Source organism: Meriones unguiculatus, chromosome 3 (genome assembly GCF_030254825.1).
Source record: "Meriones unguiculatus strain TT.TT164.6M chromosome 3, Bangor_MerUng_6.1, whole genome shotgun sequence".
NCBI lineage: Eukaryota > Metazoa > Chordata > Mammalia > Rodentia > Muridae > Meriones > Meriones unguiculatus.
Window position 1 is genome coordinate 28152524 of NC_083351.1, and position 26037 is coordinate 28178560.

Sequence of the window (26037 nt, forward strand, 5' to 3'; positions counted from 1 at the left end):
GCCACTTGCTTCCATCTGTTTTCAGTCGTCCGTGGAGCCCTTTGCGATGAGACCCGGAGAGTCAATGGGCACACAAAGCCACAGGTGCCAATGAGCGAGACAGTGTGTCTGCGAATACGATAACAGGCTTGGCTGTTTACTCTGTACCACGTGCCTTATGCTGGCTTGGCACAGGTTCATAGTGTTCTCATTGAACATGTGGAGCCCTGTGTCATGGCAGGACTGTCTCTGTCTTAAAGATTAAAAAAAAAAAAAAAAAAAAAATCGAAACCCAAGCTAGCAGCCAGGCTAAGGCAGCTCATGGTTTAATCCCAAGACTCTGGAGGCAGAGGCAGGCAGATCTGTAAGTTCAAGACCAGCCTGGTCTACAGAGTTAGTTCCAGGACAGCCAGAGCTACACAGAGAAACCTTGTCTCGAAAAACAAAAAAATCAACAACAGAAAAACAAAACGAAAACAAAAAAACAAAAACAAAAAACAACCTAGCGTTAAAAAGATGTGGCTAAAGTCACATGGCAAAGAGTGATGTAAGCGAAGGGTAAGTGAAGGAGCTTCATCATCTCAGTGAGACTTAGCACTTTGACCACCACTCCCCGAGTCCCCGTCCCTGTGTGAGAAAGGCTAAGGAAACAGCAGGCCACAGTTCTGCCAGCCGCTGTGTGAATATCTGAGTTTGTGGAGAGAGGTGTGCCAGTTGCGGGGGCGGGGGTGTCTGTGGCGTCCCTGGAGACCTGTCATTCCTTTTCCACAACTGTTGTCAGGAATGTTTAGGGCAGAGACTGTACGTGTCTAGAGCTGGGTAGTAGCGAGTCTCAATTTTGCGGGGGGGGGGGGGGGGGGGAGGGCCCATCTGAAGTTCTTACCGTGTTCCTGAAGTGTAAACCTTCCCGCCGTAGCTCGTTCAACTTACTTTCGCTTGTTCCATCTTGTAAGTTCCTGAGCACTTAATAGCTGACCCTTACAAGTTTTCAAGGCTCGCTCGGCTACACCACCGGGCCGGGCACACCCACGTCGGGCTCCAAATCCACAGGGAAGTAAAGCTGGCCGTGCCAGGGGTGACTAGTCCAACCTCCGTGGTTTGTGCGTAGGGAAATGAGACCCTGAGAGAGGTGCCGGGACTGTTAGGGATTACGTAACTTAGATTTGGTCTCTACGGTCACGGATAAACGTCTTTTTGGTAATTTTCATGAAGTGTTTCTACTGACTGGCACTGCTCATAAACACTAATTCATTTAGTCCCAAGTTCCCTCTGAGGAAGGTACTGTTATTATCCTGGCTTTACAGATAAGGACATGGGGAAGTTTGGTGACGTGTCAAAGGTCATTAGTAAGTGGGTGGGTTGATTTAAGTCTAAACTGTTTGGCTCTAGGCCCTGCTTCTCTAATCACCACTTTAAATGACGAATAGTTTGATTGTACCAGGCAAGTCCCATGGCCTTTTTAACTCTCATCTTCAGTCAGAGGCTTCCCAACAAGACAGCCACAGCCTCGGCTGGCCCCTGCTTCTGGGGTACTCAGGGGATTTTAACCCCCTTTCCCTGCTCATGGATTTTGATATGTACAAAGGTCTGCTCCTGTTTGTTCTTCCTACAAATCTAGCCACCGAGGCTTGTCTTTATTTTTTTATTTTCTATTTTTGTTTTCTTCCTTTCTTTCTTTCTTTCTTTCTTTCTTTCTTTCTTTCTTTCTTTCTTTCTTTCTTTCTTTCTTTCTTTCTTTCTTTCTTTCCTTCTTGCAGCCCTAGGGATTTAAGCCCAAGATTTTACTCAAGCTCAGCAAATGCTCTGCCACTGAACCATAGCCTTATCTTAAGGCTTATCTTTAATAAAAGTTATTGTTGTTGTTATCAGGGCTGTGCACGTAGTTGAATAGTGGACTGCTTGCCTGCTCCGTTCAATCTTCAGTCTTTTGGTCTCTCACAGCACTGCCAAAAACAAAGCCCACAAACAGCCAACTTGTCAGTTTGTCCCTTTTCTATGGCTACAGTCATTTCTCAGGTCTCGTCTCACCGGGATCTCCATGCCCTTCGAACTCCCAGCCCACAAGTCCTTTCTTTAGCCCACCTCTGGGTCCTGGAATACTTTCTTGCCTTAGCTCTACCTGTGAGTGTTCACGCAAGCCTCTGTGAGGTAGTTCTGGCCCTCTGCTCCTTAACCCACTTCCTGAGCCTTGTCCCTCCCCCCCCCCCCCCCATTGTGGTCTCTTACACATAGCCCTCGGCTAAGAATGAGAGGGCGGGGTGGGGCATGTGGAAGTGAATGATTGAGAGCTGACTGGAGAATGTGTACTTTAAGCTCAGACCCAGTTTCATAGGAGCAGTTTGGCAGGGCACAGAACATAGGGGTAGCATTCTAGAAAGCCTTATTATTCCGGAAAACTTGCCAATGACTTTTAGGGGTATTGGCTATCCAGGCTCCCTCTGGATCCTTCGTGCTTCCCTCCCTCACACTTCCACACCCACTGGGAGAAGTGCCACCCGTCTGGATCCAGATCCCGCAATGACACAGCCACCTGTCCTTGTCAAGTCCTAGGCCTCAATTACAAGCATCTCTCCCCTCGATGCCCACCACTCCAGAGGACCGGGTGTGCTTTTAGCGCCACCTACTGGGAGATAAGGACAAGACCGCCACATGGTATGAACAATAACTCAGCTCAGGCATTGATCTGAGCTAATATTCTATATTTACAATGATTGTGTCATATCTCATGCACCTGCTAGGCTCTAAGGACGTTGGTGGACAACACAGAGCTTAAATTTTTGGTAGAGACCCACGATGAATAGACAGGCTCACATTTTTAATCCCAGAACTTGGGAGGCAGAGGCAGGCAGATACCTGAGTTTAAGGCCAGCCTTATATACAAAGAGTTCCAGGACAGCCAGGGACAGAACAACAACAACAAAAACAAGCAAACAAACAAACAAGCAAACAATATCTCAGCATGTAAGGCTCAAGATCTTGCCTTTTAACCAAACCCGACCTGAGTTTGATCCTCAGGACCCACATGGTGGAAGGAGAGACCTGATTGTCACAGGTTGTCCTCCGACGTCCACTTATATTTCCTGGTATATGCCTTCATGATACACATTAACAAACAAAAAGCCCAATTAATTAAAAACAATTTTAGAGGCCTTGAGAGATGGCTCAGTAGTTAAGAGCACTTGCTGCTCTTCCAGAGGACCCAAGTTTGGTCCCAGAACCCTCTTCTGGACTCTTCAGGTACCTACACAAATGTAGTATTCACACACACACACACACACCACACACACACACACACACGAATTAATAAAAACACATCTTTAGCTGGGCATGCTGGTGCACACCTTTAATTCTAGCACTCAGGAGACAAAGGCAGGCAGATCTGTGAGTTTAAGGCCAGCCAGGGCTTATATGATAAGACTTTGTGTCAAGAATATATCTTAAAACAACCCCCCCAAAAAATATTTTATTGTAATAAACACATGAAAAAAAAAAAAAGGTGGGGGGAGTGATGTGATCAAGGAAGATAAGGATAGAATGTTCTGAAACATTCACTGACATTTGACTTATATCAGGAAGGCTAATTAGCCAGATGTTCAAAGAGCTTGGGGTTTGGCAGTGAGGAGAGAGGAAGTCTTCTAGAGGCCCTGAACTACAAAGGGGACAGAAAAACCTGTGCCTCACAGTGGAAGGACCGGAAGGTGGTTAGCCTAAGCTAGGGGGTGTCAAGGACCCAGAACCCCCAGGATCTGGAGAATTTTAATTTAGAGAGCAGTCAAAATACTACTGAAAACAATTGAGCTGGAAAGCAATCTACATTTGAAAATAAAGTCTTCTGGACTGGGTCCTGGACTCCTTGCAGTATAAAAGAGTAAATCTTTCTAGGTGTGGTGGCATCCCAGCACTCTGAGTTTGAGGCCAGCCTAGGCTACAGAGTGAGCCCAAGGCAAAACGAACAAACAAAAAGGAAGAAAGAAAAGAAAGAAAGAAAGCTCAAGGAAGAGAACACATATATACGTATATACGGCACACATCTCGAATCATCAGCAGAGAGTTCCTAAGTGTGGGCCTTACAGTCCTGGCCCCATCAAACTGGATGGAGTGCGAGTGCTAAAAGCTGCTCGTGCACTGGGACTCTAAGGGCCAACATGATGCCGAGTGAGCCCTCTTTTTGCCGCCCCCTCTTCTAAGGGTAGAGAGTGCAGCAGATTCCCGCCTTTGTGGACTTGTCCGGTGCTTGGAAGAGCTGATGTTAGGTGAGTGGTCATGTGTGTCATGAATGTCAGATGGAAGAGGAAGGAGCTATGGAAGTAACAGAACGAGCTTAGATCGAGGGAGGAATGGGTGTACAGTCTGTGCTGAAGCCAGGGACATGCTAGAGAGGAAAGAGAGGAGTTCAAGTGGAACCCTGAGGCAAAGGAGGAGAAAGCAGAGGCAGATGAGCACATGTGCCCTTTGGTCCTGTTCTAAGAAGAGTACCGAGCCATTAATAATTTTTATCAGGTGAGCCATATGGCTGATTAAGGATTTAGAAGGGCCGTATCAACTGCTCTGAGGGAAAGGTGGAAGTAATATCAAATATAGGGTTTTTTTTTTTCTATCAAATACTATAAAACTTGTGCGTAGGAGAAGCAATTGAAATCTTTTTTCTTTTCTCCACCTTGTAAGACTTGTATGCAAAAGTTTAATTCCTCTCATCCGTTAAAAAGGCTCCTACTGCATTCCAGGAATTTGATGGCCTAGATCAGTGACCCCTTTCTCTTCAGAGCAACAATCCCTTTCCCTTCCTCCTTCATTTCCTGCTCTTTACAGATTAGCCAATTGGATAAAACTGTGAGGTGGATGGCAGCCAATGGGGAGAAGATACGATCACCACCTGAGTGAGCCTAAAAGCCAGGTGCTCTCCCTGTCTCTGCTCTTCTGAGCACACCCTATTGACCAGGAGTAGAGTTCAGATACGTCAATTGGAATTGTAGTCTCTTCTATTTCGACCCCAAATTTATTTCCAACAAAAGACTCAGGAAATCAAGAGTAGAAAGATAGACAGCAGGAAAACTAAAATAATAATAATAATAATAATAATAATAATAATAATAATAATAATTTTTTTTTAATTTTTTTGAAATGATGATAATGATGGTGTGGGTGTGGGTGTGTGTGTGCGCAAATGACATGAGAAGGCATAGCATGAATGTGAAGGTCAGAGGGCAATTTTATGTCGTCTGTGCTTTCCTTCCATTTTTTCTGAACCCAGCAAGTGCCTTTACCGGCTCATCTGTCTCACCAGCCTGGTAGGAAAGCCTTATTGTTATTATTATTATTATTTTTTAATGAAGAGGCTGTTTGTGCAATGTTCCCAGAATGAATGAAGTTCTGGACGTGCCACCTGGGTGCTGGCAGGAAGTTAGCGTGGAACAGACAGAGGGAGTGAGGAGAGAGGGAAGAAGGATAGTGAAAAGGGTGGTGCCTAGAGTGCCTGGATCGGCAACAGAGAAGTCACCAGAAGAGCAGCAAGTGTGAAAGGAAGAAGAAGTTATCTGCCACTTGTTTCTGTCCCGTTCTTATAACTGAGAAAGAGATCACACCTAGTACTCTACTGTTGATACCTACCCTGCACGTGGCTTTGGGTTCAATTCCTAACACTGAAGGGGATGGGTGTTGAGAAGGAAAAAACTCATCGGTGAGAACAAGGATAAATATCATAATCAGTACTGTCCATTACCAACATAAATATATAAGTTACATTAGACAATGCTTGGAGTAATGACAAGTGCTCGAAATCCCAGGACAGAGGAAGCCGAGACTCAAAGAGCCCAAGTTGAAGGTCAGCTTGAGGGTACATAGTAAGACCCTGGAGATGTAGCTCCTTAGAGCTCTTGTTTAGTATAGACAAGGCTCTGGGCTTGCTCTTCAGAACCACAAAAATAAACAAGTAAATAGAAGCATTGGCCAATGCAGTTGGGTAAGAAAATAAAATGAAAGTGAACTAAAATAGGTAAAATTACCTTCATTTGTCAGATGTGTTTATTCTAAGAGACTCCAAGTAAACTACTATTATGCAACAACAACAACAAAAAACTTAGTAAGAAAATGGAGTATGAAATGAATATACTTGAGTTCCTGGGCTCCATCATTACCACCGCAAAAGTGAATAGACTTAAAAAATTAATGTACAAAACCAGACTGTAAAATGCAACAAGTTGTAACTACATTGTGGATCATGATAACCGCTATCACATGTGGCTACTAAATTCACTATGATTAAATTCAATATGATTAAAAATTAGAATTCATTTCCTCAGTCACACTAGATTTCCAAGTTCTCATAGCTACAGGAGGCCATGGACTGTGCAGTCGGAGAACATTTCCACCATTTTTATTGTTCAGTGTCAAGTGAGAAGACATTGTAAAGGAGACTGCATTTCTGAGAGGAAAAAAACAAAATAAACAAAGGCATCGCCTAGAAACAGGAAAGAAATAGTTCTTTGTTGCACCACCTGGCTTAGTTTTTGGTCATGGACTTCTTGCATGGACCTTCCTCAGTGTTAGCACACCATCTTTTTGAGAATCTTCTCTAATTCCTTCAACCTGAGTGGGAGGTTTGTAGAGGAATCTTAATTCAGAACATGGCTGCTCTGGCAAGAGATCACATCCAAAGACCTTCTAGGTCTGTTGTCCAGCTGGAATACAGACATGCCTTTAATCCCAGGAGACAGAGGCAAGCAGACCTCTGGGCTCTAGTCAGTGCTGCTCAGGCAGTTCGGTTGAGAGTGAGCTGGGAAGAAGTGCAGTGGAGTTGAGTTTGTAGCACTTTAGTTCATGGAATTCAGAGGCAGGTTTTTAACTTGGAGAGTTTTACAGAGAGAGGGTGAAGTGAGAACAAGCTAGACACAGATGAAGACAGAATGAGCCAGAGAGTGAGAAGGAGCCTGAAGATTAGAACAGATTGCTAGAGGTAGTTTGAGGCCAAGCAGAGCAATTCTATCAGAGGCTGAGTGAAGCCAGTTTCAAGCAGTCAGCTTTGAGCCAGAACAGCTGAGTTGAACCAGCCAGAGTTCAGAAAGAGCCAGCAGTGGTGAGCTTATTCAACAGGCTCAGAGGCTGAAAGCATTCTAGGCCTAGATTAGATTGTACGGAGGCCAGAAGCTTTCAGGACTAGGCCTAGGTTAGCAGGCTAAGGCCGTAAGCCTCCAAGATGATAATTAAATCAAGGGAATAAAAGCTACCTTAACAGAGGTTCCTCTAGGGTCCCTATATTAGTCAGACTTGTTATCACTGTGATAAAATAGCTGATGTCATTCTCCGTCCACAAACAACTTGTGAGAGGAAGAATTTGGTTCCTGGTTTCAGCCCATGGTTGCTTGCCTCTGTCTTTGCTGGTTGTGTGATGAAGCCGAACATAAGGCAACATGAACAAGTGTGAGAGATGACTGGGACGAATAGAGAGAGAGGACCAAGTACATCTTTCACCAAAGGCATAACCCAAGTCACCTACTTCCTCCAGTGAAGCACACCTCAGGAACTTTCCACAGCCTCCCGAACAGCATCAGCGTCAACACATGCATTTTCCATTCAAGCCCTGACACCCTCTGGGGTGATGCGCAGTGATGGGCATTACTCACAGATTGCATATTCGTGAAGCTGCCTACTCGCAAAAACTAACGGCAACTCCCAAATCAAAACTTACAGTCGCTCATAGACCGGCATAGAGCGGCGAAACTTCCACATGCCCCAGGTACACCCCAGCCTTTGTCAGAAAGGTTGTCTCCATTCCTTTTGCCTGCAGCTCTAACTTCCAAGGAGAAGCCGCACTAAGGAGATCAGGGTGCTTGCTGCTTTGTGATCTTCCTCCAGCTAGCTATGCGGACTCTAGATAAAAGACCTTCAGTCAGCGTCTGAATGCATGACAGCTCTCCTTATTCTTCAATTTTGAACGTCAACCAAGAGGAAGTATTTAAAATGCGGTGAGAGTCAACATGCAGAAAAGGAATGTGTTTGTCTAAAGGGTTACAGGGACTAGCACCAAAAGGCAAAGGGCAATTGAAATACTCTAGGCCAGGGGCTCTCAGCCTGTGGTCACAACCTCTTTGGGGGTCACACATCAAATATCCTGCATATCAGATATTTGCGTTATGATTCATAACAGTAGCAGAAATACAGTTATGAAGTAGCAACAAGGTAATGTCATGGAGTCATCACAACGTGAGGGACTATTAAAGGGTTGAAGCAGTAGGAAGGCTAAGAGCCACTGCTCTATCCAGACAAGCCCTGAATAAGCATCTCACTAGACGGTTAGTCTTCTGTTTTCCATCTGTTTCCTTTCCACAAAGGCCTTTTCTTGCACCAGTGTTCTTCAGGATGAAGTGGTGGGCACAGCAGTCCCTGTCTCAGTCAGGGTCACCATTGCTGTGATGAAGCAGCTTGCGGGGGAGAAGGGATTTATTTGGCTCATGCTTCCACACCATTATTTGTTTTGCATGCAGGCAATTTAAGGAGCCCGCCCTGGGGGACCTTTAAGGTCCTGACAATGGCCTATGTCATCACCTCCACCAGGTGCTCCCCAGGTGCTCTGGGATACAACCCTCCTGCCACTCCTACTCCCTCTCTCTGTCACTTTCTGGGCTCACCTCTCTCTCAGTCTCCCTGGGGGCCTCCTTTCCCCTTCCCCCCCCTTCTAAAATAAATCTTATACATGTTGCGTAGCATGATATCTTTATGCAGCACAACATTGGTCAGAGACCGGCGGGGCTCTCCTGGGAGCGGCTGGTAGCTTCCTCTTCCTGGTCAGTGTGACTAGCAACTGCAGGCCGTTGCCTCTGGGTGTTATTTCCTCTTCTTCCAGCACTTTTTCCTCCTCTCTCTCTTTCTTGTATGCAAAATCCTGGTCCCAGGGAAAATGTGCCCTGGCCCGGGCAAACCCTGTGACAACTCCCTTGACCAGTTTCTAGCCACCCTGGAGCCCTCTGGGACACCTTGGGTTGGGTTCGGGGCTCACTTTCTCTCTTCAGCCATGGGAAGAACATACCCAGCTCAGACCTCCAAGTTTTCTGGAAGCATGGCTTTTAAATTGTCTTAGGACACTGCCCAGGTAATTGGGGGAGCATTAAAAACTTTCCTATGCCTTTTTTTTTTCCTCCCTCCACAACTTGGTTTCACTCCACCTAATCACTCTCTTCCCAGGCGGCAGGTCGGAGCCGCCACCACACGCCTGCCCCCGCCAATGAAAACAGCTTTCTCAAGACCACTGAGGTCTGTCTGGACCACCTGTCCCTTAATTTGGATCCATTTGCCTGTTGAATTTGATCCTAAATTCTACTTAGAGATTCCCCCACGTGGCTCCGGCTCCAGCTTTTCCACGTGGACCTGGCCACCGCTGGTCACCCCTCCCCTACTCCTGCAGCTGGCCTTCCTCTTTGCAATGCACTTCCTCCCTCTCTGCAATGAACTCCATCACTTAAGCCTGGTTTCATTCAAAGCTAAAAAAATGGCGTACAAGATTTTCAAATGCTTACAGACAAGTGATCCCCAGATACCTAAACACTGTTCTAACCTCCCAAAATCTCTGATCTCTGAGGCTCTACTTCCCAGCTCTTAACATCTTTTCTTCCTAATTTCTGCACACTCTGCTCCTGAAATAATGTTGTAAAACTATGCTGTAAACTCTTAATCTAACAGTTTATATACTTTGTTCGCTGGGTTTACTCATTTAATTTTTTTTTTTTTTAAGATCAAACTCTCATTTAGAGCATACAGATGTGTTGAATGAATGTTGTTTCTCCCGCCACCAGCTCCCTGTGCTCTGGGCTCACCTCCAGAGGTGAATGGATTTGGAATAATAAATTCAAATGTAATTTTACAATTGTTTTATACTGTTCTACTTTATTACTGATTCCAGAAATGGGTTAATGTCATTCTCTGTTGGGCAGGGTTCTGGATTTTGGCTTCCTGAGGGAGAATGGGGGTTCTGTTTCTCTCAGGGGCAGCTAGAATAACTTTAGGGTGAGGCCCATGCACTAAGCTGGGGTGTGGAAAAGGGTTTTTCCACAGAATTTAACAGTTGAGCTCTTCTAGCATGAGATCACCGATGGCAGTGTAAACTTGGGTCTTCCAAAGCCTTTGGCAATACCAAAGTGTTACAGCTCTTGGTTAAGCTTGGCAGAGGTGTGAGCAAAAGCCCATTCCCAGTGGGCTTGAAGCCAATACCCAGGCCTGGCGAGGCCCCGCTCCAGCAGGCTGGAGGTCAGGCCCGGTGAGATTTATCACCCAGTAGGAGATAAATGACGACTCTCAGATGGCCATGGTGGAAGACTGATGGTATCATAGCGTACACAAACCCCAGCAGCACATTTGTTTGAAATCGGGGATTTATAAACTTTTGGGCAGTGGGAGGGATTTTGAGGGTGAATGTATTTGATTCGATGGAGTCAGGGGATCAGGGATACTTGATTTTCATGTAGTGGTACAGTGCCTCATTTTTCATTCAGTAGCATGGTCCTATCACAAGAAGGAGAGCACAGCAACCTAATTATCCTAGGGATTGAGGGGAAAACCTCCAAGTTCAATTGAAGGTCACTGCTGAAGACTAAGATACTTAGCAGGGAGAGGTATTTCTAGGAATACTAGCTAGCTGAACTTATTAGGAAAGGGTCTGGCCTATAATCTTTTCTGAGGGCTATGTGATGCTTCTTGAAAAATCTGGGGTCACCCAGATCAGGGGAGACTTTTAGAACCCTGCTGAGAAAAGGGAGTCTACCAAGTTGTTTTGTTTTTTTAAAAATGTCCAGGGTCAATAGTTAAAAGCTTATACTTACATAATCTTAAACTATGTGATAAATTTAATTGGGATATATTAATTCTAGAGAGTTTTACAATGTTAAAACTTGATTATGCTCTATCTTCACTCTTAAAAAGGTTAAAAACCACTGCCTTATAATTATGTTTAGCCTTGTTTTCTCAATATGATAATGTTATTAATCTATAATGTAGCCTTAGATTTTTATCTACAGAATAAGACATAAATTTAGATCATAAGCTTCTATTTTACATTCACAAAGTGTAGTTTAGAATGATAACTAAGGTGCCTCTTTAGCGCGGTAGGTACCACGTCAGTCTCATAGAATAGATAACTAAAGATACACAAAGTTTAACTCAGGTGAGCTGGCCCTCAAGCTTGTCAGATATCTGCCGAATAAAGCTTTTAACATGTGTAAGCTTATTATGACAGACAAAGAGTCCCAAGTCCTAGCAGTAGCTCCCCAAGGTCTTAGAGAGGATTTGTGCACAATGACAGAGGACTTCGACCCTGGATTGTGGTATGCTCAACACTAGGCAAACTGCCCCCAACATCTCACCCTCCACTAGAGCGCAGCCTGAACTGTGTACAAACTGGACACCCAGAGAATTATTGTCTCACGTTACTGAAAATGAAGTGAGGTCAGTCTCTCACATGTTCTTCCACAGAGAAAGCCTCTCGTCCTCTGTGCCAGACTGACTCTGCTCATGTTGTCGTGAAAACCACAGGAGCCTGGAACTGTCCAGGTAGTAGACTGTGACTGACTAGTCAGTCATCTCTGCCATTTTGATTGATACATAGGTTTATTTAGATTACAATTTATCCTTCTCAGGGCTCTGACCACATTGTTGGTTAAGCTAATGATAGTTTGATAGCTAGAGAACAGTCAATTAGCTCCTTATCCCAAGGTAATCCAACGTCTTAGTCTATTAGTCAATTCATTACCTATTTAAAACTACTAGATACTGGATCTCTTATTTAAAAAGGCAAACAGGTTTGCCTTTCTCACAGACCTCACGTTAAAAATAAACAGGCTTCAGATGCCTTCTCAGTCCTCTTCATGTTTAAAGACCAGGCCTTAATCCTCACTCCTAGAGCTGTTACTGTCAGGTCTAGATACAGTTTACCATGTTACCAAACTCAAAAAGCAGGTCTCAGATGTAACCCTTTACCGTTACTTTAGCAAAAGGACAGTGACTTCTCCAAGCAATCTTACCTATGTCTCATGGCAAATAGAAAAAAAGGCCTAAGGACACAAAACCTTGAGTTATGAGAACCCAAGAAAGTATTTTAGGGTCTAAGAAGGTGATTTAAGACATCCAAAAATAAATAAATGCTTCAGATTTCTTCCTATTGCTATGCTACTATGGGATTAAGAATGTTCAGAGCTTTAACATTAATCACTGGAGCTCTGATTTATTAATCTAACTCTAGTAAAAAAAAAATTCCACTATATGATCCACTATCATGGTTTCAAGCTCAAGATTTTACATTTCCTTTGGTTCATCTTTTAAGTATAGACTTAGAAGTTGTTTCTCGTTGTATTCAATTTAAATACAACCAATCTTCTGGATAGAGGGAGAAAGCCCCTTTCCCAGAACTCACCTTAGAGAGTGTTTATGCTGTTAACACAAAGGTGTATGCCTGCTGCTTTTTTCTACAATGTGTATTTCACTACAGAGTACAAACAATAATGACCACAACATGTTTTAAAACTTATCTTCTTTGTAAACTTAGGATTCTTGTAAGATACAGGAAATCCACCTGAATGTACCCTCTCAGGTCAAATGGAGTCAACAGCCTAAGTTTCCCACCTATTGTCTGTTCTAGATGCTGGGATTCCTCCCCCTTTCCCTGGTTTTGGGACCTCTCTCCCCCAACTACCAAAACCATGGGTCCAAAAGTTTCAGATGTGCACTGAGACTTGATAGGCTCTGCTGGTGCCTGTGCTCCCCACTTGCGAGTTGAAATCACAACACTGGGACCCTATTTTCTGGCTTGCTTTCCGGCTACTTAATCGCTACATTTCTGTACCCAACACCGGCTGAATGATGAGTCTTCCCTTCTGGTTGTCATAAACACTTTCTGTCCTGCCAACCTACATCTAAACTCTTCATCTAGGACATTCTTCCTTGTGTGATTTTTTTTCCCCTCAACTAGCACTGTTTCGTCTATTTCTCTCTGCTCTCACACACTGCTGAAAATCCTAGTGCTAGGTAAACTGTGTCTGTCTGGGTTATCCCCATGTGTGTCTGGGCTCTGTCCTTGGACTCTAACCAGCGCTGACGAGATGCTGGAACAGATTGCACCACTCTCCTTGAGTCAAATCTAGCTCTTGGGACACTTTGACGGCTCACTGACTCCTACTATCCCCATGGGAAGTCCATTCGCCCATCCCTCCAGGGTCCCCTCTGGGATGCCTTCTGGAGAATTTCAGATCCCACTTTAAGGGCTTCTAAGCTTACACAACTCTGCAAACAAACTTGGACTCACTATCCCTTAGATGACAGATCCAAAATGGGACCTTTTTACTTACTGCCAGTGATTGGGTAAATGGAAGGAGAGTCCCTACGTTCAAGCTTTTTCTCTTCTTCCAGTCAAACCTTCCCTCTCTGTTCACTCTTCTAAAAAGTTCCAAGTGTACACCTAAAGAAGAATTTTTCTCTCTACCCTACTTTGTCTTCTGCCCATTATGCTCCAGCTTCCTTCCAGGTCCAGGTTCCCCACATCCACGACAGCACCGCGGCAGCTACACACAGATGCTCCAGCCTAACCTCACAAATTGCATCGAGCCAGACCCGCGCTTTCCCTCCCAGCCACAGATGTTCTCACAGGTCCTGGACAGCAGCAAAAGAAAACAGCAGGCTCTTCCAGGATGTCGCCAGCCTACCCTCCCACTCCCATTCTCGTAGGGGTCCCAAAGATGTCTTCATCCCCAAGTCAGCAGGAAGCAGCCATTTTCAAACACTCATTCCCACCTTGCCACCCCTTCCTAGTTCCTCACTTTTTAATTAAACAAAAAGGAGGAATGTTACGCGTACAGGTGATTCAACTGGCCTGCCCTCAGGGGCCTTATGTCATCACCTGTGTCCTATGTCATCACCTGCACCAGGTGCTGTCCAGGTGCTTGGGATATAACCCGCCCGCTGTGCTCACCTGGGCTCTCTGTCACTTCCTTCCCTCTCTTTCTCTGTCTCCCTGGGGCTACCCTCTCCCCTTTCTCTCTTCTCTCTCTTTCTTCCCCCTTCCACAATAAATCTTCTACCATACATGTTGCGTGGCATGATATCTTTATATATTACAATACTGCTCATCTTCAAAGGAAGCCAGGGCAGGAACTCAAGCAGGGCAGGAACCTGGAGGCAGGAGCTGATGCAGAGGCCATGGAGGGGTGCTGCTTACTGGCTTGCTCCTCATGGCTTGCTCAGCCTGCTTTCTTCTAGAACCCCAGACCGTCAGTCCAGGGTTGGCACTGTCTACAATGACCAGGACTCTCCACCATCAATAACTAATTTAAACATGCCCTGCAGGCTTGACTACAGCCCAGTCTTATAGAGGGATTTTCTCAATTGAGGCTCCCCCCTCTCCAATGACTCTGGCTTATATCAAGTTGACACAAAACAAGCCAGCACATCCCTCCATCTTTCAGAATTCTGGCTCTTGAATAAAATTGCTTTCCTACGCAACTCTCATTTCTCTAGTGTTGGCTTAAAAACATATTTTTTAAAAATTAGCATATACTGTATCAACTTTCCTTCTGATATTTTCAAGCAAAATTTGTTTTGTTAGGCTGAAATGATGACTCAGTAATTAAGAGCACTTGTCGCTCTTGCCGAACAACTGGGTTGGATTCCCAACATGCTCATGGTGGCTCACAACCAACCCTCCTTACCTCCAGTCGTAGAAGAGCCAAATCCCTCTTCTGATTTCCCTGGGGACCAGGCACACGTGTGGTCTACATACATATATGCAGGCAAAACACTCATACACATAAAATAAATAAGTTTAATTTTTAAATTTATTTTGCTGATTCTTCTCACCTATCCTCCACCCCTTTTGTCCACTTCTCTCCCATCACAGTTCTTTCTGCTTTCATGTTACATCTGTCCTATGCCTTCTCTCATCCTAGTTTCATTTCTGCTCCTATGATAAAATAACCTGATGAAAGTGACTTAGGGGAGAAAGACATTTACTTTGGCTTAAAATTCCAGGTTACAGTCTATCTATCGTGAGAAAGTCAAGGCAGAAACTTCAGTCAGTCACATCACAGCCAGAGTTAAAAGCAGAGAGACGTGAATGGATATATGCCCACTTGCTTGCTTGTGCTCAGTCTGATTTCTCCACTGCCTAGGGAATGGTGTCAACCACAGTGGTTAAGACTATCCTGTACAGACAGGGCCATAGGCCAGCCCAATAGAGCTCATCCCTCATGGAGTCTCTTCTCAGGTGGCTCTAGTTCGTGTCAGCTTGACAAAGTTAACCGCTACACACCCCCTTCTTCAACAACTCCTTGCTAGTTTCATCGTCTATATCCGTTCTCACTCCTATTTCTATACATGCAGATAGACACTGACATATGACATAAATCAGGATCTGCATTACTGGGTTCCAAAGGAACTCCAGAGGAAGACTATCTGTGGTACTCATCAGCACACTAAAGCATGTGCTGGCCTCCAGGCTTCACAGTATCTCAACCATCTGTGGGTCTTTTCACCATGTCCCCTACCCTAAGCTTCTCCGGCTCACGGGCTGGAGAAATTCCCTCAGCTCCTCTGTTTTCCTCTCTCTTTTGTCTTCCTCTTTCTTCCTCTCTTGCCTTTGTCCATTCTACTTGCCTTCTTTAGTTTACCACTTTCTCTCCTTGCTTGGGACATTCCCAGATGTCTCTGGCTATCTGCTCTCTCACATCTACAATAAAAACCTGTCCCTCAACCATACCTTGGAGTGTCCTCACTTTATACATGCATACAAGAAAGAACATGCCATTTCTGTGTACTGGCTTTTGAGTGGCAACTAGACAGACATGACCTTAGTAGTAAGCTACGTTAGCATCTTTTACGTTAGCTTTTACGTTAGCTTCTTTTCTTCTGACTCACCATGTTAACAAATGTCCTATGAGTGGTCTACTTGGTGCTCAGGTGTGATTTGCATCTTCATGTCTGTCTTGGTAATTTCACTATTTAAAATGGCTGTCAACTATGATATCAAAAGCTGTTGACAAGAAGCTTGTGAGGGAGAATATTATTCTCGCCTTCCAGGGAGAATAGTGTGTTAAGTAAGCTTCATTTAGGCATGAAATCAATGTTAATGGGTCAACAATACATGTTCAATAAAGTGTGTCTTTAAATAGAAGTACACGAGTTATACATTGATCAATTGACAGTGATACTGCAATCAGAAGCTTTTAGGACTCTAGCCTCGTGTTTCTCCAGAGATCAATAGTCTAGTATTAGCCAACTTATTATTTGTGGAAACTTTCGAATACAGCCAGGAGTAATGAAACCAATCGTGCAGGCCTGTCTCTCTTGCTGGGGTTTGGTACAGGTCTGTCTCTCTTGCTGGGGTTTGCGGTCCTTAGGGCAAGGTTTAGGATCTGTATCCTTAGGATATAAATCAGTGCTTGGCAGGAGGAGTCTGGGAAGAAAGAAAGATAAACAGTAATGTGGGAGAAAAAGTAGAGAGCTAGGGGCTGTGTGTTTGAATCATATCTAGACTCCATATTCTCAAGCTCTGCCCTTTTTTCCTTTAGGGCAGACAGATTAGGGTTCATATCTCCAGAGCAATCAGAGAAGCTCCTAATTGCTGTGGCCTCAGGATGTTTCCTGGGAGAGGCCTGGGCTCTAAAGAGGCCTAGCCCTGGGCGAGCCCTGATTGCTCACCATTCAGGGAAATTGCCCTTCCTCTGATAGAAATCCCTTTGAAACCAGTCTGGGGTGGGTGTGGCCTGTCCTCCCCATTAAGGTGATCCAATGTAGCCAAGTGGCTTGGGAAGAATCTTACTTAAAGTAAACTGAGACCAGAGAAGTGGACAGCGAAGGGAGTAGCTGCCTTCCTAGTGGTTTCCTAAGAGATACAAAACTCAAATGCTCTGTGACTCCCATCTTTCAGGACAGTCTCCACAACCACTGTCCCAGCACTTTCCCTTCAGGAACATCCACGTGGCATCAAAGGATCCCCGAACTTGAAAACCCTGGGACCCCTTGTGTTAGCCTCCAGGTTCTGGGGGCAGAAGGGGGCAGAAGCAGAACAGAATGTCAGATAGTTTGGGGAGAAATCCCTGTCAGATTTAACCTACTTTTTTTTTTCCACCAGAATTTTGTGTTTTCTCACCATATCTGTTATTTCCTTGAGTACCAAGGAAGACTTCCTATCCTGTGTCCTCCTTGTACGAATGCGATATTGGAATCTAGTCTGTGTAAAAGTTGAGCAATCCGTGGTATTGTTGAGGAGAAGGTTTTTATTGTAGATACGAGAGAGGGAGAGAAGGAGAGAGAGAGAGAGAAAGAGAGAAAGATCTGAAAGAGTCCAGAGCAGAGAAAGAAGCAGACTGAACACGGCCAGGGCTTTCTGTGAGAGGGGAGGAGAGTAGGGAATAGAGAATAGAGAAAACATGACGAGAGAAGCAGGGGCAGAGCATAGAGAGAGCATAGCAAGAACAGTAGAGCTATAAAGAGAATGAGCAGGGTGGGCAAGGTGGGGGAAGGACTTTGGTGGGGAAGGTAAGAAGGGCTGGGATGCTAAGGTGGACTTTGAAATATCTAACAGGTGCTTGTGATACTGAAGGAACCAGAGGACAGCATCAGCTCTGACGTGTTGACAAGGGCCACGTCCCTTCTGCCACAGGTAAGGGAAATGACTCCCTTTGGTAGCCAGGAACCAGCTTCTCAAGTTCCTGAGGAACAATGGCTTTTGTCTAACCACTAGAAATCCTCAGGCTGAGCTCATTTCTGGATATTTGGTCTGCCTTTCGGAGTTTGGGGATACTGGGGTTTCCTTTGTATCTGACGGTCCAGGCAGCAGCTTGCTGTGGTGCTGTCGGAGACACCTCAGAGAGCTGTGCTGAGACCCTGCCTCTGACAGGATCCCGACGGCAGATTTCTCACCTGGGAAGTGAGTCAGCACTGCATGAAACATTAAATATTAGCCTTTTCTGGCAAACACTGTAAAACGTGTTTATGACATAAATTCAAATCTTTTCTTTTAATCTCCCCCACCTTGTAAAACGTACATTACACAGAGCCCTGGCTGCATTCTCAGAACTCAAGTATCGGACCCCTTCCCAATTTCCTTATTTATTTACTTAGCTCAGATGTTTTTTTTTTTTTGTTTGTTTTTTGTTTTTTTTGTTTTTTGTTTTTTTTAAGCTAGCCTATTGGGAATGACTATGAAGTCAGACCCAAGCCCCCAGCCAAATCAGAAAAGACATTTACTACCTGCCTTAGAATAAAAACTGAGGGCATTTCCTGTCCCTGTGTGTTTCCTCTTCCTCTGTTGTTTGTTTTTGTCTTGGAGACAGACAGGCGATTCTGCTGGCCTGTCCTCAGGGCCTTAGAATGTCTCACTCCATCACCTGCCTCCACCAGCTATGCTGTGTGTCCACCGAACACCCCTACTCAAGCTCCCTCTCCCTTTCTTCCCTGTTTCAGCTTCTCTCTTTCTCTGTTCCCACTATTTCTCTCTGTCCTAGGCACCCCTTTTTTCTCCCTCCCAGCCTCCCACCAAGCCCCCCCCCCCGGCCTCATGGCTCACTCACTGCTCCTAACCTTTCTCCAGGCTCTCCCCTTCCTTCCCCTAATAAGTTTCTTTATACCAGATCTGTTGCATGGCATAATTCCTCAAGGGTATACCTTGGCATGGGCCAGCCATGGTACCCCATCACTGCATCATCACTGTATATCGTAATACAGGTTCTCTTTACATAGGTATGACTGGCCTGGAGCTTACCATGTAGACCAGGTTGGCCTCGAACTCACAGAGATCCACTTACTTCTGTAAGACCTGGGGTCTCACAGCTCAGGAGTTTAAGATCGAGCCCTTCCCAGAAACTCCCCCAGACCAAGACTCGTTGCAAAAGCAAGAGATTTATTAACCATTGTGCAATGGGGTCACTCCTGCCGGTCAGCAAAGAGTGGCACCCGGGAGACAAAGGCTTTAGGTTTTTATAAGAAAAATTGCAGGAAATTTGAAGTTGCAGTTTTGGCAATTTAGGATTGGATGAGGAAGCTATAAAGTAAGATAATTGGTTAGTCTTAGGTGCTCAAGCTTGGCCAGTCCTGCCAAGTATGGATGCAGCTGCAATTGAAGGTGGGGTGGTTAGCTCATCCTTGAAGATTTGGCTGGAGGTCAGGAGCTACTCAGAAGAAGGATTGAGGCCATCTGGGTTCATTGCTAAGAAACATTATCTTGAAGACAGGGTCTGGTTGTTCTTTTGGCTGAGTGAAGATCATTGCTTGCTTGCTTTTTTTTTTTTTAATATCTGTCCTCACAGATAGGGTCACATTCCTCCATTCTCTAGAAAGGTACTAAGAGGCTTTAGCTTAACCTGAACCTAAAACTCAAAACTATAGGCTTTAGAAGACATACAGGTTACAAAGTTAGTCTAACCCTTTCACTTCTGACTCCTGAATGCTGGGATTAAAAGTGTGTGCCACTATGCCCGGCCTTTTTTTAAAATTATTTTTTAAATTTATTTTTATACGTATAGGTGTTTTGTCTGCATGTGTGTCTGTGTACTTTGTGTGTGCCGGGGGCTCACGAAACTTAGAAAAGGGTATTAAATCCGCTAGAACTAGAGCTACAGACAGCTGTGAGCCACTGTGTGGGTACTGGGAACAGAACCTGGGTCCTCTGGAAGAGCAGCCAGTGCTCTTAAGTGCTGAGCCATTTCTCCAGTCCCTTCCCTCCACCCCTACATCTTTTTTGTTTGTTTTGTTTTTTGAGACAGTGTTTCTCTGTGTAGTCATGGCTGTCTAGGACTTTTTTTTCCCTCATTCTCATAAGTCTATTATAATTTGTATTTTTTTTAATTTTTAAAATTTTATTTCATTTTTAATTACACTTTATTTACTTTGTATCCCCCCTGTCTGGGACTTTTTTGTAGACTAGACTGGGCCTTGAACTCACAGAGATCCGCCTGCCTCTGCCTCCCTGAGTGATGGGATGACGGGCATGAGCCACCGCGCCTGGCTCCCAATACTTTCTTTTTAAACAGGATCTCACTATTAGCTTTGGCTGACTTGAAACTCTCTATGTAGGCTAGGCTGTCCTTGAACTCACAGGGAGATCTTGAGCCTCTGCCTCCCGAGTGCTGGGATTAAAGGTGCACCGCCATACCCAGCTTCGTTCACTCCTTCTGATCGGAAGTTTGCCTTGCTGAGACACTGTCATTGGAATGGTGCTCTCTTTCTTTGTGACCCTGAACTTATTTCTGACATCAAAGCAGGCATAGGCAGAGCGCATCCTGCTTTCTACTGTCTTCCCTGCCTCCGGCCTGGGACTCAGAGAGTCTGGCTCTATGTTCTTTCTGTGAACCACTCACCATCCTTAAAGGACTGTAAAAAGAGGCTCTTGGGGAATGCTTATAATCCCAGCACTCAGGGAGGCAGAGGCAGGTGGATCTCTGTGAGTTTGAGGCCAACCTGGTCTACAAAGCAAGTCCAGGACAGCCAAGGCTACACAGAGAAACACTGTTTGGGGGGTAGGATGGGGAACGGGGAGGTTCCCTCTGTTAGGGACTCTAGATCCTCACTTGAGAGATCCTCATACCATCTGTCTCTGGTGGCCAAGCCTTCGCCATCTCGGAGCCTCTGCCATGCTGTTGCCCCCTGTCCATCTATCCACGGCATTACTAACTCCTTATTCCCCAGCAATCCATCTTACTGCCAGCTCGGTTCCCACCCCACTTCCACTTCCAAAACCCAGCACTCTTCATCCCTTCACTTCCTTCTTTTTTTTTTTTTTTTTCTTTTTTACTTCCTTCTTTCCAGCACTCTAATTTCTAGCAAATGGGCTTGGTCATTCCAGAACAGCTGAACCTGTTTCTGTAGTTCCTTAGATGGGTCCAATGGTCAAGAAAGAGACCTGGGTTGTCTAACCTTCACCTGGTCAAACATTCTTTCCTGGTAGTTGGTCTACTCTATTTGCATATGCAAATATATGATCTGAGGTTGGCTCTCATTTCTGGAGACTGGTGTTAAAAAGATCTTCACTTCCTGTCTTGAATGTTTTATCTCTGTTGTACTGGAAAATTTGGGGGAATCCCATCAGAGTCACTAATACTCGGGAAATAAGGGTCTCCTCTTGGGGTTTTTAGTCTCATTGGTAAGAGAATTACTTTTTAGTCTCATTAGTAAGCAGATTCAAATGGAAGCTCCGGGACAATTTTATTAGAATGTAAATCTTAACAACTGCTAGAAGGAAGAAGACAGAGAAGGAAAAAACTAAGCCTTTTGAGTTAAGTTTAACATAGACATAATGATGCATGGTTTCTGTCCCTCCTCTGATATCTCTTGCTATATAACCTGAGAGATTATGTTGGTCTTCAAGAAGGCAGAGCTGCGTCTCCTGATTACCTGTGTCTCCCTAGTATAGTTATACCTATTAAAATGCCTTCCTGAGGCTGGAGAGGGCTCAGCTTGATGATGAGCACTTGTTTCTCTCGCAGAGAAGAGGAATTCAGTTCTCAGTATCCATGTGATAGGCCACAACTCCCTGTAACACCAGCTCCAGGGCATCCAACGCCCTCTTCAAGTACCCGAACACATTTAGCATACACATACACATAGATGCACACTCAAAGCCATCTTTCCAACCCCTAATTTTACTTTTTTAAATCATTTTTTAAAAGTATCCAGGGTCGTTTGATTGCATGCGTTTGAGAAGGAGCTTTTCATCTGACATACACGCACATAGGTAAAGTACCTGTTGGGAGTTTGATTGAATATTGCACTGAGCTGGGCACAGTGGAGCACGCCTGTGATCCCAGCACTCAGGGAGGCAGAGGCAGGCAGATTGCTGTGAGTTTGAGGCCAGCCTGGTCTATAAAGAGAGTCCAGGGCAGCCAAGGCTGCACAGAGAAACCCTGTCTCAGAAAAATAAAATAAAAACAAAAGTAGAATATTGCATTGAATGCATAGACCATTTTGGAAACAAACTGATCTCTAACCACTGTTGAGTCCTCTAACTTATGAATATGTAATATCTGCATTTACTTAGGTCATGCTTAATCTACTCAAGATGTTTTGTTGAGAGCTGGAGACCTGGCTTCAGAGGTTGGAAGCACTTGTTGCTCTTGCTGAAGCACTTGGTCCTTCCAGAGAACCCAAGTTTGTTTCCAGAACCTACGTCATGGCTGACCATGTCCATAACTCCAGTTCTAGATCAGCCGATACCTTCTTCTGACTTCCTCAGGCACCAAGCATGCAAGTAGCACACAGTTACATAGGTACAGGTGAAACACTTGTACCTATGAAATAAAAATTTAAGAAAAAAAATATTTTATTGTTTTTGGCATTGGGTATAGAGACAAAGGTCAAAAACAAAGTAAGTTTAACAGGCAACAGCTACTGTTTTAATGTTTATTTTATATTATGGCGTTTTCTAATTATAACATGATGCTATAATATGATTTTTTACGAAGACATGTGAAGTGTATGCATGCTATTGAATTTATAATTTCATAAGAGAGTGAGGTCCCCATGTGCCCACCCAGATACAGTTGTGTCTCCCTTCCACCCAAGTGTCCCCTGCTGATTAGACCAAGTAACTTCCCCTTAACAGCTCCAAAGGAGCCTGCACTCCTCTCAGGGACAGGGTTTCCTGCCTGGGAACTCATCTGCTCCTTTCCTGCATTGTATTTCAATTAATTCCGCTTTTTGTGTCTTTAGACCTCTGCGTCACAGGCCTTTCATTTGTCCCTTTGCAGAGCATTGAGGCCTCACCTGCTTTTCAGTGGACCTATTCCTAAATCTTTGTCCTTTTCTATTCTTAGCTGGACTGGAGATCAAACCCAGGGCCTGTTCATGGTCATGGTAGGCAAGAACTCTGTCATGAGTTTGCACCCAGCCAGCAGTTGATGTTTTTGATATGATTGCAATGATACATACATATATACATACATACAGATAGACAGACAGACATGTTAAGTACCTAAAAATTTTTTGGTGTTTTTGAAGCAGCGTGTCTTAGTCAGTGTCCTGTTGCTGTAGAGACACCATGACCTCGGCAACTCTTCAGAGGAAAGCATTTAGTTGGGGCTGGCTTACAGTTTCTTCTCTCATCCATGTTTCTTTCATTGGTTTGTTGGTAACGCTCAACTCTGTCACACCAAAGTTCCCTTTTAATTGATGTTCTTTTGTTTTGAAAACTGCTTTTCTGTTCGTTTTTAGAATATCTTTTTAAAAAATGTTTTAAGCATATGAAGGATTTGCCAGTACTCATGTATGTGTGTGTACCACATGCGTGCCTGGTGCTTCCAGAGCCCAGAGGAAGGTAACAGTTCCTTTGGAGCTGTAGATCCAGGTGGAAGTGGGTTCACTATGTGGGTTCTGAGAAACAAATCCAGATCCTCTGTAAGAGCAACGAGGGCTCATAACCACTGGGTCGTCTCTCCAGCCCCTGTTTTTAGAATATCTTTTACTTATTCATGAATAAGTTAGTACCTGTATACAAAATTTCCTGGTCATTCCCACACCCAGCTTTCTCCTCCAACTTTCCTAAGACACCCTCATGTTTTCACCTTTGTTGCAAAATAGCCCACCTAGTCCCGGGAATGCTGCCTGCTGGTGTGTTGACTGATCTTGTGGGCTGGACCTTGACCAGCCTTGTGCAGGTGACTTGCTCATGAGTGCCAAACGATGCCAGGTTCAGAAGACAGCGTTCTACCACCCTCCTTCCCATCCTCTGACCCTCACATTCTTCTCCACTCCCTTCCTTCATGTTCTCTGAACCTGGGGGAACCTAGAAGTTCCCTTTAGGGCTGCCTAGCCAAAGGTCACTCATTCTTAGCACTTTGACCTAAGTGTCTTCATTGATGTCCACTGCAGAGATGCTTCTCTGGCAGCACCGATCTACAGGAATGTAGGGCAGGAATCTCTAGGAATGGCCCCAATAAGGCTCATAAATATGAATGCTTCGTCACCAAGGTGTGGCTAATAAGGAGGTGTGGCCTCGTTGGAGGAAGTGTGTCACTGGGGGTGGGCTCTGAGGTTTCAACATGTGCAATTCAGGCCCAGTGCCTCTTCTCTCCTTGCTGTCTGCAGATCTAAACGCAGAATTCTTGGCTTCTTCTCCAGCACCATGTCTGCCTGTGCACTGCCATGCTTCCTGCCATTGATGACAATGAACCTGTAAGCCAGCCCCGACTAAATGTTTTCCTTATAAGGGTTGCTGTGGTCATGGTGTCTCTTCACAGCAATAGAGCCCTAACCAGAACAGGAAACAGACATAAATATTTAGAACGCAGTCTGATAACAGGTCCCTCTAGCCAAATAGTGGCTGTCAGGTCAGTTCCTCCAGAGCCTCCATGAATTTTGGACTAGGTTTATAGGCACAGATGTGAATGACCTCTGGTGGAGCAGGCCTCAGATCCAATCCAAAAAATGTTTGGTTCGTAAAATAACTTTTCATGACATGCGTACTAAAACTAAAGGAAGTAGTATAATATCTTGCTAGGTACAGATACCTGAATTCAGTATTTAACTACAGTTCCACCTGTGATGGTTTGAGTGAGAATGGTCCCCATAGGATCATATATTTGAATGCTTGGTCCCCACTTGGTGGGATGTTTGGGAAGGATGAGGAGGTGTGGACTTATTGGGGAAGGCATGTCGCTGGGGGTGGGGGACTTTGAGGTTTCAAAAGCGCGTGCCGTTTTCAGTTCTCTGTCTCTCTCTTGTACTTGTAGATCAGGATGTAAGCTCTCAGCTCCAGCACCATGCCTACTCCTCATCATTAATGGCCATGGACTCTAACACTCTGAAACTGTGACCCTTCCCCCCATGAAATGTTTTCTTCTATAAGTTGCTTTGATCGTGGTGTTTTAATCACAGCAATAGAAGAGTAATCCAGACACAACCCTTTCCCATGATTTGTTTCTTTGTCACAGTGTTGTGTAATTTCACTCCGCATATCTCAGGATGCAGTTCTTAAAGACACAGACCATCTCCTTGCTCCTCTATGGTGTCACCGTCAAACCCAGCAGAATTTTAGTTCTTTAGTGTCGACGAATGGCTGCTCGATCATTACAGAATGTCTCAGGTCCCATTAGGGCCGGGCTGGTTAACCTTTAGATGTGGGAAAGATCCGTGTATTACACTGTGTTGAGCCCCTCAGTCTCTTCAGTCTGCCGTCCTTTCTCCCTCGTTGTTTTTTTAGACCATAGGTTCACTGCAAATGTCCTGTAAAATGTCCTGCGTTCCAGACCCACGCCCCTTTTCATAACACGCTTTTCGTAATTTGGCTAGGGACTGTTCTGAAACGAAATGCAAAGACAATAAACATGTCTACTGAGTTAGTTAGGGCCTGGCAGGAAACAGATGGTACATACTCCAACCCGGTTTGATGGAGACTTGTGTAATAAAGGGAGTATTGTCAAAAATATGGGCAAAGTTATGGGACTCAAGCAACGGAGCACAGAAGAGTCTTTGCTGCTCACGGGCCTGAAGGGACAAGATACTGCAAGACACTGGGCAAGATGCTGCTCTTAAACATAATTTCCTGAGGGTAGGGAGTGGGGCGCAGAAGAGCATAGTGAATCAGGAGGAACAAACTGAGAACACCCACAAACAACTCTACAGATGTACTTTCAGATTAACAAACTGTATAAAACAGCAGTTCTCAACCCATGGGCCACGACCTCTTTGGCACTCAAACAACCCTTTCATAGAAAAGCACAGACATTTACATAACAGTTCATAACAGTGGCAAAGCCACAGTTATGAAGTAGCAACAAACATAGTTTTATGATTGGGGGTCATTATAACATGGGCAGTTGTATTAAAGGGTTGCGGCATTGGGAAGGCTGAGAACCACTGGTATAAAATATTACACATTTAAACAAGTACAAACGATGAGCAGCTTCATCAGAAGCCTTGACGCCACTGTCAGGTGCTTAAAGCCGTTCCTAGAGTCACTCTCTTGATGACAATGATTGTGCAAGCGGACCAGTCCAGAAGGGCTGGATGGGAGAGATGGCTGAGTGGGACAATTGAAAATAAACAGGAAAATAAAAATCAAATCAAATCAAGATCAGAGAGCTGAATATAGTTTCT

The 26037-nt window shown here is 44.7% G+C and overlaps 1 long non-coding RNA gene across 1 annotated transcript; it reads left to right on the forward strand.

The window, feature by feature from the left end:
* Positions 1-17529: 17529 nt before the first annotated feature.
* LOC132652738 (uncharacterized) lies at positions 17530-24766 on the forward strand. Its single transcript, XR_009590314.1, has 3 exons — positions 17530-17611; positions 24028-24114; positions 24672-24766. It is a non-coding gene; the product is annotated as an uncharacterized LOC132652738 (long non-coding RNA).
* The last annotated feature ends 1271 nt before the right edge of the window (positions 24767-26037 follow it).